Raw genomic sequence first — 13,688 nt, forward strand, 5'->3', positions numbered from 1 at the left:
AGTTGAAGGAGGCTTTGATATCTACCACTTGAAAAGTAGTAGCATGCTCAATAACCCATGTTGAGGCTTTGATATCTACCACTTGAAAAGTAGTAGCATGCTCAATAACCCCTATTGTAACATTCATTGTTATGGTTCCAAGAGCTTGGCAACGAGTATTGTCATAAGCTCTTATGCCTTGCGTAGATAGAGACAAGTCTTCATCCCTTATTCCTAGCATCCTCGCAATTCTAAGTGGACAAACATTAATTTCCGACCCATTATCTACAAGGGTCATTGGAACATTCATCCGTTTGCACACCACTGTGAGGTTCAAGGCTTTATTATGCTTATCACCTTCTGGAGGTAAATCCTTGTCAAAAAAGGTGATTAGATTAATGGGGCTAGGGAGATCACTCGTGAGGAAGTTAGCTAACCCCTCAGGAGTGGTTTCTGAATCTATTCCTACTTTATCCAAGGCATCCATTACCGCGACTCTATTCTCACGGGATGTGGCTAGTAGTTTCCATACGTTCATCTCGACCTTAGTCTTCTTAAGTTGTTTGACCACGTCATTTTCTTCTATGATTGGTATGGGAACTTGTTGAGTAGTAGGAATGGGTTGTGTTGTTATGGGAGGTTGCATTCTCCCTGATTTAGTGAGGACATCGATAGGAGAATCCTCTTCATCCCAAATATCATCGACCGGATAAATTGAGGAAAGTGGAGTGTCTTCTATATCATTGAGGTAAACATCCTCATCATCACTGTCCCACACTCCATTAACCAATTCTGAAAATACCTCTTTGTCTGGTCGAATTTGAACCAATTTCTTACTTTCAATTAATCCTTGGACTAAATCCTTGAATTTAAAACAGTGCTCTATGGTATGTCCTCCTGATTGATGATAGGGACAATAGAACCTATATGTTCTTTTCAACAATTCAAATGGTCTTGGCTTGAGAGGTTTGATCTTCCCATTCTCAAAGAGCATTTGAAACATGTTTGCATAAGAGGTCCCAATATGTGTATATGTCTTGTTACTCCTTTTGGGTGTTTCGACTACTTTGAGAGAAAAGGGTTTTCTTTCGGTAGTCTTAATGGGTGTCATCTTTTCAGCCATGCGTCTTTTCTCCATCTCCTTTGTTTCTTGGAGAGCATAGTGAAGTTGGGTCATCGCTGCCCTCATTATGTTTATGAGCACCCATGTATCTTCTTTGGAGGCTGGTTCTTGATTTGGAGGAAAATCACTCATGGCATCGAAGAAAATGTCCTCCTCTTCTTCACTGGCATGAGTTTCTTTAATTAGTTTGATGAGAAGTGATGGGTCAGTGTGACCTTCCTCATCAGAAATAGCCAAGGAATCCAAAAGTGGAGCATTATTGATACTTGGCTTATTTCTTGCAAGCGGTAATGGAAGTTTATTGCTATTAATTAGATCCTGAATTGCTTCCTTTAACTTCCATCAGTTTTCAGTAGGATGACCCCTGCCTTGATGGTATTTGCAATGTGCGTTGGGATCCCAACTAGCCGTCCTCCTTTCGACTGGTGGATCTCCAAATGGTCCAGTAGGAGTTACCAAACCTTTTGCATGAAGACGATCAAACGCTGTGTCATAACTCATGCCAATAGGTGTGAAGTTTCTCCTAAATGGCTTCTTCTGTCCTTGATTATTCATAGCTAAGACCTCATTCAAATTAAAGGTGCTAACGTTGTTTGAGTGGGTAGTTTTGGAAGAAGAAGGATTGTCGTTCTTCTTTCCTTTCCAGCCACTGTTGGAAGTGTTAGCAGCTTTTTGTTTTGCAAGGTCGTCTTCAATGTTGATTCCCATGTCATAGACGACCTTAAAAGTACTCAAATTGCTTTGGTATTTGAGATGGTTAGAGTACTTTTCTTGGAGGTTCTTGATGAACATCCTTACAGATTCCTTTTCAGTAGGAACCTTAACCATTTTGGCAGAAGTTTCCCTCCACTTATTAAAGAAGGAAGTGAATCCTTCGTTCTCTTTTTGTTTCAACATCTCAAGTTCCCTATGGTCGGTTTTAACTTGAATGTTGCATTTGTATATATTTATGAAAGCGTTTGTTATTGAATCCTAAGAAGATATCTTCTCTTTATCAAGGGAAAAGAACCATTGTTGACAAACGTTTCTAAAGATAGTGAAAACAATGAATGGAAATCCTTTCTATAAATCCCCTTAATGTTCATTATTGTTTCTAAAGCCCTTAAGTGGAAGTAGGGATTGTCAGTTGGCTTAAATCTTGGGATGTCATTGGCATTGAATTTATGTGGAAGAAATTCCTTGTCCACCGAGACCCCTTATGAGCTAATCCCCTGGAACTTATAGTCATTGGAGAGCTTGCTCAAGCTTTCTTCCATTCGCTCCATCTGTTGTTGTTTTCGCAGGGTCATTGACTTGAAGAGCAATAGTCTTTATCATCTCAGTTAAACTAGCAAGGTTTTGCCTAAGCTCATTGACTTCTTCCTGAGTTGCCATTTTCTTCTTAGCTTTTCTCTTTTGTCGAATCGGTTTATCAAAGAGTAAAACTTGGACGAAAGCATTGTCCTTGATTAGTCGCCCTTCCTTTCTTGCCCAAGAGCTATAAATTAAACCATATTTGACTTTATGACTTGACTCAAGTTGACTTTGACTTTATTGGTTTTAAGCAAAAATAGGATGTATATATTTGGGAATCAAGTATATAGGGTTCAAACAACATGGTTATATTGGAGGATTAATGTCCGACCTACCCCCCTAAAAAAAATGATGGAAAACACGCGCACACAAGACTCTCTAGACACGGTCAAGCGTACATATTCACAAAGTGTGTGCTTAAAAAAGTGAGTGAAAGTGGCATATTTTAACACTTGTGTAAGACCATGGGACTATGTGCCTAGACTCAAACAAGGGATAAATACGGCTTCTACCGTTAATAAATTGGTTAATTAGACTCAGCGTGAGGACTCAAGCAGAAAACCTGGACCGTTGCCGAAGCAAAGGAACTGTCGCGAAACGGTAGTGGCCATCACGGCGTGACAATGTTATCGCGTCGCGATGGAACACTTTCGTGTCACGCCACAAGTCTAACCTCCGCGTCATTACTAATGCGTCGATCTAGGCCTGTTTCCAGTGTTCTACTTTAAAAGGACAAACCTAAAGTCGTACCAAGTCGGATTTAGTCAATTTATTAGGTTTTAATTAATCGTATTAATTAATTAATTGAGTAAAAAAAGTCCTATATAGTTTTTAATTGGTTTATTTAAACTCTTATACAAGTCAAACAAATGGTTAATGTAACACATATAGAGTTTACACAAGCAAGAATGCATAAATAGTCAAATAAGCACAATATGATGCAATGAGTTTGCAACCTAACCATGGCTCTAGTTCTCTAAAGTTCAAGGATAAGGGTTAGTCAAAGAGGGTCAATGGTTATGAGCCCTGATGCATCGCGCGGAAGCCTTACCTTTGGAAGGGTTGGCGCGTATGGATGGGACCCCGCAAGTTAAACTTGCTTCCATGGTTTGGTGAATTCCCAAACTCGGATGTGCCCTTCGTTGCAATGAGCGTTTCATTGGGTAGATGGAGCGTGAATTCCCAGGGGGTTATGGCCATATGTAGAACACATATGGGTTTAGAAAAGCGAGAAAAACTCAATCAGGAAGTAGAACCAAGAAAACAGTACTAGATTCGGTCAAAGCAAGAAGGCAGATTTCTGGCTCGGTATTGGAAGAACTTGGCGCGAGAAAACAGGGACCATCACGAGACAATAGCCTTGTCGCGCCGCGATATTGCTATCGCGCCACGATAGAGCCATCGCACTGAGATGGGCACTGTTTTCTCAGCGCCAGTTCCTACATGCCTCAGCAACTTTCTGTGTTCTTAGAATTTTCCAGTTTTCGCAGCGTTTTTTCGATTCTAGTTGTGAAAGATATTTTCCAAATTTCCTAGGTGTAAAAAATCCTATGTTTTTGACGCATTACGGATGGTCTATCCAATGTTGACTTTTTTATGCTTATGCCAATAATGTCAATCAAAATTACGCACATGAATACTTAGAACTTTTCGAGTCTCATCCACTCATTCTAAATTATTGCCAAAATAAAATTTAGGAATTAAAATAGAAATCCTCCCCAGTGGAGTCGCCAAAAAACTGTAGGGAATATTTCAAGCATCCTACACTTGAGCCCCACCGTGATCATACACTCAAGTATGGTGGTCTCCAAAGGGAAGGAAGCTAGAGCAAAAGAGTCGCCAACAAGTTTTAGGAACTTGTAAACCGTTCACAGGGTGAAGGTTACACCCCTTCACGATCCTAAAGATCGCTAACTCCATAGTGGTCTGGAACCACAACTGGATATTCGGGGATGAAGGTACAAATCCAACCTAAAAGAGATTGAACCTGCCCTAAAAATAGGCCTCTACTTTATTCTTCTCATATTCATGTGCGCTTTCTGACTAACATACAATCAATATATTAATCCTAAACTTGTTTAATCTATGTTGGTTGAATATTAATGCACAAACAAAACTATTATTGGCGATCACTTGATTTAAAATCATATTAGCCTAAATAAAATTAGTAATTATCTTATTAAGCGTGATTACAAATACAAATTCCCTTTAAACCTGCAAGAGAGGGTGTGATCAAGCAATAGCGATAATATCAAGCAACATAATAATATTGACACAACAAATCATCATCATCATAATCTCATCAAAGCATAATAATAATATTAGCAAGATCCTAGGCATGATACTAACATGATTAATAACAAATCCTATCATGTCACTAAACATTAAAGATCAAAGTTTTGACCCTAACATGATACTAAGATGATAGAAGAAAATAGGAAGCAACCTAACATCCTAACATGATACTAGGAATTAAAATAATTTAAGCATGCTTACTATAAAAATATAGCAATAAAATAACTTACTTTGTTGCCTCGTATCTCTTTCTATCAAAACAATACACACGTTAGTAACTTCAAGGAAAATATTAAATCAAATAATTAATTTAAATAATTGAAATAGAGATTTGGGACCAAACCTGCAGAAATTTTTAACCTTTCACGTCTAGGGAGAAGGCAACTTCGAGCTTGGCTAGGTGTGTCTAAGTCTCGTGAATGAGGAATATTGTATTTTGAGAAAGCTAGGCTTAGAAATCAAGAGAGAGAAGGAAAGAATAAGCTTTAGCTTTTAGAGAGAGAAGAAATGATGATTTTTGATGATTGAAAAAGGGGTAATATGACCTCTATTTATAAGGAAAATAGTCCTGAAACGATTAAAAAGATTGAATTTGATTCGGAGTAAAATTACATCCATCGCGGCGCGACAGTGTCCATCGCGGCGCGATGGAGCTGTTGTTTGACGATGGTGAATGGGTTAACTTAACAACGTACGGAGTCCTTAATCTAATTAAATTCAACTAATTAACGTTCGTACTTATCTTTTAAAATCAGATTTAATCTAATAAAACACTTGTTTTATTCCAAATAAAATTCTTTATTTTCCAAAAAAAAATAATTATTACTCCTAATCCCACTAGAATTTAAAAGAACCTTCTAGATTATTCTAGAAAATAGAAATCAATCCTAATGACTTTAGGAATAATAATTAATGAGCCCTCCACTTGATCATTAGGCCGTATATAAAACTCATTTCAGGCCCAATTTAGTATTTTGGCCATAACTTCCTCATTATTCATCGGAATCAAGCATATAATATATTGTTGGAAAGCTCATTTCGAGCCCAAACCAACTACATTATTTTTGGACACATAAAATGAACCAAACTAAACTAGAATGGACATTTTTCATAAATAGCGTAAGAAAAAAAATAATTTCGAAAACAGAAAGAAGTATTTTTATTAAAAACAACCGCATCACAAGACTTTTCACATTTCATCTTGTTCGATAATCAAATGATGTGAAAGGTATTTATCACTAGACTTGGTTTTAGGGGAGACACAATTAGGTGTCTACAGGCAGTGGTTTTGAATAGGAGAAATTCAGATAATGTTTGTGGAGTTTGGTCTTGAAAAAGGGTTTGAGATATTGAAAAGGGTAAAATGGTTTAGGAAATGGATATGGCTTGGATTTCTAAGCAAGACTAGTTTTTTGTTTTAATCAATACGCAACTCAGACCAAATAGTGGTAAATGGTTTATTCGTCATTGGGTTTTTGTTAGGGAGATATTTTTAGGTTTCTACACAAGGGTGTTGTACAGAAAAAAATGCCGGATTACATTCCCAAAGGTGCTCGCCCCTCTAAGAGGCAGTACGACAAAAAGTCAAACACCTTCTAAGATAATTATAAATCACTAGCTTGTTTTATGGCGTAAATGTCGAATGACTGAGTCGTTATTAGATTATTAGGAACACCTAATGCGGATTGTTTTTGTGACCCCAAACGTCATAAATGTCAAGCAAATTACAACATAACCATTTCAGCAATAGACTAGATTGTAAATAGCAGTTGTCTCGAGTGAGTAAAGCAAGGGCATTATGCAACAAAAACGGCTGTATCCATGTAAAATAAGTCAATCCCAAATAAACCCAAGTGAATAACAAGTGACAATGCTTTTTATTGATATGCATAATACGATGCTATAAACAAGGTCGCTTAGCAGAAAATGTAGGTAGCGTTTTAAGAAGGTTCAATAACCTTGCATGGAATATTATTGTATGGATCTAACAAGCATCTTTAAACATTTGTAAAGGCAATTTGAATCAAAGGTGAAATAATGTTACTCAACATTTGCCTAGTCCAATGTCAATCTTCATTATGATTAGTTAACTTAGAAAGTGTCATAACAGTCAAGGTAAAGATAACTTTCTCAATTAATCAATTATCTATTTTGAACAAGTCAAATGTCGAGCCAAAGGCATTATCCCTTGGCTGCATAAAGAAGAAAGTTGCGAAAATAGTAACTAATAAGAAATGAGACAAAGAAAGTGCGAAAAAATTAAAAAAATTTCATTAATATGAGGAAAATTTGACAATTACCACCTATAATTGTTGTTCTTTGAGCAATTACCATCTATAATTTTTTTTTTTTTTTGAATTTTATCACCAACTATTTTTTAAAACATCAAAACTTCTCACCTACTTAGCTTTCAACTCAAATGTGAGGTCATATGGGGCCCACTAACTACCTTTTCTCTCCCTTTCTTTCTTTCTCACTCTATTTCTCATTCACATGTATTGTATACCTCTCAAAATTGGGGAAAAATTTCAATTCGTAAAATAATTAACATGAATATGTACTTTAATTTGAAATTTTTCCCCGCTTTTGAGAGAAGTACAATATAGGGGAATGAGAAATTGATAGTGAAAGAAAGAAAAGGAGGAAAATAACGTTAGAAGGTAGTTCATGAGCCTCACATGACATCACATGTGAGTTGAAAGCCAAGTAGGTGGGAAGTTTTGATGTTTTGAAAAATAGTTGGTGGTAAAATTCAAAAAAAAAAAAAAAAAAAAAAAAAAAACTATAGGTGGTAATTGCTAAAACAGCAACAATTGTAAGTGGTAAGTGTAAAAAAAATCCTTATTAAGAATAAGCAAAGTTACACACCTAATTGTCATGTGTTGATCAGACCTAAAAATAAAAAAAAAAAAAAAAAAAATCGTCTTCTTTATCTTGATCTTCTTCCTCTTTCGGCTCTTCAGAAGCCTAAGTAAGACAAAGTAGGTCATATGAGTGGCTGGCTTCAATCATCGAGTAATTCATAGTGACTCACCCCAGACAACACTAAAATCTAATTATACTCCTCCTCATTTGTGTCTTCCGAGTAGGTCAGCTGTCGGGCCTCATGGATATTTGGATCAATCTTCTACGGCCTCATCGGTTTCCATGATCAGTTGAGCCCAGCTCTCCTCCAACTTATCCTTTTTTCCTTAGACCAGTTGTACATATTCTATCATCATGTGTTATCATGGAGATTTGATTGCTGCTTGATGAGGAGGGCTGCTTGTTGATGAGGGCTGCTTGATGAGGAGGGCTGCTTGTTTTCTCTGTTTGGTTTTGTAGCTGATGTTCTCTTCGTAATGCTTTGTTTGCATAATTTGGATCTTATTTCGGTTAGTTTATTTCAGTGTTTGGTGTATGATTGTAGGAAGCTTGCATTGGTACTACTGTAAGCATGCTCCTGCGCTTAGTTGGTCCATCCTTTGTGATCGATTTATCATTTAATCTAATCTAGTTTCCCCTTTTTCCCTAAAAAAAAGTATTATCGTGGAGATTTGATTGTCAACAACATTAATTTTTGTTAGAGTTGTCTTCATAATAGGTGTTTTGTGAATGATGGGAAATTAGTCCCACATTGGTAGAAAAGAAGTTGGTTGTATAGGTTAGTCTATATAACTTAATATTGGGATGGAAGTCCCACATTGGTAGAATAGAAGAAATTGGCTTGTTCAATTCTATTTAATATGTAATTGGGAAGAAAGTCTCACATTGGTTGAATAGAGGATCATAGCTTACTCTATTCTATTTAACTTGAACTTGGGGAGAAACTCCCACATTGGTTAAATAGAAAAGCATAGCTTGTGAAACTAGTCTATAAGTTACTCTATTCTATTTAACTTACTGTTGGAAAGAAAACTCCCACATTGGTTAAATAGAAAAGTTTAGCTTGGAGCTAGTCTATAAGTTTAATATTTGGAGCAAAACAAAAATTTTAACGTGAGTCATTGTATGACCACGGGCCCGGTCGGGCGAGCTTTGCCCGATTAGGCGCGAGTATAAACTTAGGAAAATAATATTTGCTCACCTGATAGGGCTAAGTTAGCCCGATCGAGCGTGAGAGCAAATTTATTTTCCTAAGTGTAGATGGCCCGATCGGGCGGGCATTAGCCAGTTGGGCGCTAGCCTAGTTAAAAGATTTGTCTGTTTATTTGCCCGATTGGGCGAGTGTCAACAATTACTTTCCTACGGTTAATTTGATTATGATAATAATGAACTTTCACCAAAAGTTAGATTATCTTAATTAATTAATTATATTTAGGAAATAGTGACTCTTGGATTTAAAGGGCTATTCATTATATATAGTTAATTGTTCCAAAATTATAACTTACCTTTTTACTTTATCTTCTTCTTCCTTATCTGTTCTCATAGTTCTTATTAGTGTTCTTAGGGAGTTCAATTACATTGCTTTAATTGATCTCGAACTTAGGGAAATCCTGGAAGCATATTAACCGGTAACCCATAGCTATCTTAGTGGGGGTTAAAATTGCTTTAAGGACAGTGTAAACACGTCCCTAATTCTTCATCCCCGTAATTATTTTCTAACAATCTTAAAGCAATTTTAATATTCTGTCATGGAGAATGTCATGAAAAGTGTTGGTGATGCTAGGAAACTTGATCGGTTCGATGGTTCTAATTTTACTCGTTAGAAGGAGACCATAAAGTTCTTTCTCATCACAATGAAGTTGTTTTATATCCTTGATGTTGATCTTAAGCCCATTCCTAAACCGAAGGAAGATGAAACTGATGTTGTCAAGGCTAAACGCAAAAAACGTGTTGAGGACGAAGCACTATGCAGAGGATGCATTCTGAATCATATTTCAGACCGCCTGTATGATCTCTACATACCGATGAAGAATCCAAAGGAAATTTGGGACTCTTTGGAAACTATGTACAATTCAGAAAAGCAAGGGGCAGATAAGTTTATTACTATGCAAGTTTTTGAATTTACAATGAATGATTCTTCATCTATATTAGACCAAGTGCATGAATTTCTTATCTTGGCCTCTAAATTTAAGGATCTTGTTATAACCATTCCGGAAAAACTACTTGTGGGGGGGATAATTGCAAAATTACCCACTACTTGGAATGATTATAGGAAGAAACTTTTGCATACTTCTGAGAATTTTACTTTGGAGTTGTAGACACCCAAATATGTCTCCCCAAAACCAAACCCAGTGATGAAAACCTTTCACGTCATTTGATTATCGAACGAGGTGAAAGTGTGAAAAGTCTAGTGATGTGGATGTTTTTATTAAAATATCTCTCTTTCTGTTTTTGAAAACATTTCTTTTCATACTCTATTTATGAAAATAGCCAGTCCAATTTAGTTTGATCCATGATGAGGGTCCAATAATAGTGTAGTTGGATTGGGCTCGAAAAGAGCTTTCCAATGATATATTATAAGCCAAATTCCGATGAATAATGAGGAAGTTATGGATAAAATTAAATTGGGCCAGAGATGAATTTTATATGTGGCCCAATGATCTAGAGGAGGGCCTATTAATTATTATTCCTAAAGTGTTAGGATTGATTTTAATCTTCTAGAAAATTTAGAAGGTTCTTTTTTAATTCTAATAGTATTAGGATTGATAATTATATTTTAAAGAGTTTTATTTGGAATAAAATAAGTGTTTTATGATAAACTTGTTTTTAATTTGATAAACACGGAATTTGCTGCTTAATCATATTAAGAAGAGGATTCCGTACAAAGCGCGTTTTATCTTTTAATTAGCGCCAAACGACAATGTCTGTCGCCTGGCGCTAACATCTGTCGCCTGGCGCTGATGTCTGTCGCCTGGCGTCAGATGGCAGTTTTATTCCGAATTGGACTTGATTTGTTTCCGGACTATTTTTCTATAAATAGGGGTCGTATCTTCCCGTTTTCCATCATCAAGAATCAACAATCAACCATCAATCTCTCTATTCTCTCTCTAAAAGCTAGAAGCTTTCTCTCTCTCTTCTTCTAAACCTTCCCTCTTACAAAATTCTACATACACAAGTTCTAGACACACCTAGCCAAGTTCGATGTTGCCTTCGCCCTAGACGTGAAAGGTTGATAATTTCTGAGGGTTTGGTCCCTAATCTCTATTTCAATTATTTAATTGTTTGTTTATTATTTTCCTTGAAGTTACTAACGCGTGTATTTTGTTATTAGAAAGAGATACGAGGCATCGAAGTAAGTAATTGCTTTAATTGTTATTATTTTGATATAGAAATCATGCTTTGATTATTTTGATTCCTAGTACCATGGTAGGATATTTTTTTAATTTCTAATATCAGGTATGATGCTTCCTATTCTTTCTTTATATCATGTTAGTATCATGCTAGGAATAAAGCTTTGATCTTTAATGCTTAGTGACATGCTAGAATTTGTTATTAATCTTGTTAGTATCATGCCTAGGATCTTGCTAATATTATTTTTCTTTATTGAGAATACTATTATGATTGATGATTGTTGTTATTATTGTTGCTTGATATATATTATTATTATTATTGCTTGATCACGCCCTCTCTTGCAGGTTAAAAGGGAATTTGTACTTGTAATCATGCTTAATAAGATAATTAATAATCTTGTTTAGGTTAATATGATTATAATTCAAGTGATCGCCAATAATAGATTTTGTTTGTGCATTAATATTCAACCAACATAGACTAAACAGGTTTAGGGTTAATTTATTGGTTGTATGTTAATCAGAAAGCGTACATGGATACGAGAAGTATAAAGTAGAGGTCTATTTAGGTCACGTTCAATCTCTTTTAGGTTGGATTTGTACCTTCATCCCCGAATATCCAGTCATGGTTCCAGACCTATGGAGTTATCGATCTCATGGATTGTGAAAGGGGTGTAACCTTCACCCTGTGAACGGTTTACAAGTTCCTAAAACTTGATGGCGACTCTTTTGCTCTAGCTTCCTTCCCTTTGGACGCCACCATGCTTAAGTGTATGATCACAGTGGGGCTCAAGTGTGGGATGCTTGAAATATTCCCTACAGGAACAAATTAAGAAACATTTACGGATTGAAGAGGAAATTCGAAAACATGATACGAAATCTGATGGTGGTTCTAGTTCCAATATAAATTATGTAAGTAATGATCAGAAGGGGGGAAGCAAGAAAAGAAAGGCTAATAATCATAGTAAGCAGAATAATTCCAACAAGAAGCTTAGAAAGAATTTGTCTAATGTTGTTTGTTACAAGTGTGGTGAAAAAGGGCACATTAAGAAATTTTGCAAGAACCCTAAGAAGACTAAAAAATAGAAAGAAGGTGGTGAGGCAAATGTTGTAGAGAATAACACCAATGATATTGTTTCCATGATTTCTGAATTAAACATTGGTATGATTCAAGAAATGCATATGGCTTCGATCACTATAAGTGATGATTGGTGGTATGATTCGGGTGCTACAGCACATGTGTGCAACAACAAGGCTCTTTTCAAGACCTACACCGATTCTTCCCCTGATCATGAAGTTCTTATAGGTGATCATCATTCTTCCAAGGTCCAAGGTTCTGGAACGGTTGAAGTGCAATTTACTTCTGGGAAGAAAGTCATTCTCACCAATGTAATTCATGTGCCTCAAATTAGGAAGAATTTAATTTCTAATTTTATGTTGTCTGAAGGGTTTGAAAGTTGTAATACAATCTGACAATGTAATTCTATCTAAGGCTGGAACCTTTGTTGGAAAGGGCTATGCTTGTGATGGAATGTTCAAATTATCTATCAATAAAGTTGAAAATTCTGCTTACTTTGTTGTGCAAAATGTAGAATGTGTTTCTTTCAATTTATGGCATAATCGTTTAGCACATACTAATTATTAGACTATGAAAATTATGTCAAAAAGTGGTATGATTTCTTATGGCAATGATAGTCATGATAAATGTGAAGTTTGTGTGCAATCGAAAATGAAGAGAAAACCTTTTCCTAAAGTTGATAGAAATACTGAAATATTAGAACTTGTTCATTCTGATATTTGTGAGTTCAATGGAAATTTGACTAGAGGTGGTAATAGGTATTTCATTACTTTCATTGATGATAGTTCTCGTTTTACCTATGTTTATTTACTAAAGACAAAAGATCAGGCATTTGATAGTTTAAAGTGTATAAAGCCATGGTAGGAACACAAAAGGATAAGAAAATTAAGATATTACGAAGTGATAGAGGTGGAGAATATTTTTCCACAGAATTTTTCTGATTTTTGTGAATCTAATGGCATTATACATTAGGTTAGTTCCCCATATAGACCCTAACAAAATGGAATGGCTGAAAGAAAGAATGGTGTATTAGGTGATATGGTAAATGCCATTCTTTTTAATGCAAATTTGCCACTTAATTTGTGGGGGGAAGCTTTACTAACCGCACGTCATGTATACAATAGAATTCCTTCTAAGAAAAATAAAGTATCACCATATGAGTTGTGGAAAGGAAAGAAACCTAATATTAGTTATTTTGGAGTTTGGGGTTGTGTTGCATATTATAAGGTTCCCGAACCTAAGAAAACTAAATTAGGTCCTCGAGATTTAAAGAGTGTTTTTGTGGGATATGCTGAAAATTCAAAGCCTATAGGTTTTTGGATTTGGATTCTAATGTTATAGTGGAATCACGAGATGCTGAATTTTTTTAAAATAAACTTCGTGGGGATACCATAAACTGTGATGATTCGACACTACCACAAGTTTCTCCAAATAATGTTTCTAGCTCAAGTAATGTTAGAAAATTGTCCAATTTCTCTAGTGAACCTAGAAGAAGTGTAAGGGCAAGGAAGGAGAAAATTTTAGGTTCAGATTTTATTGATTCACAAGCTATTCTCTTTCTTGTAGAAGGTAATAGGTGTGAGGTTACTAATAAGATACCCATTCTACTTAATGTTGATGTTGACGTAGAGGATGATCCAAAAACGTTTAAAGAATCAATGGCTTCTAGAAACGCAGCTTTTTGGAAGGGGGCAATAAATGATGAGAT

This window comes from Chenopodium album, chromosome 11 (genome assembly GCF_948465745.1).
Source record: "Chenopodium album chromosome 11, dcCheAlbu1.1, whole genome shotgun sequence".
Taxonomy (NCBI): domain Eukaryota; kingdom Viridiplantae; phylum Streptophyta; class Magnoliopsida; order Caryophyllales; family Amaranthaceae; genus Chenopodium; species Chenopodium album.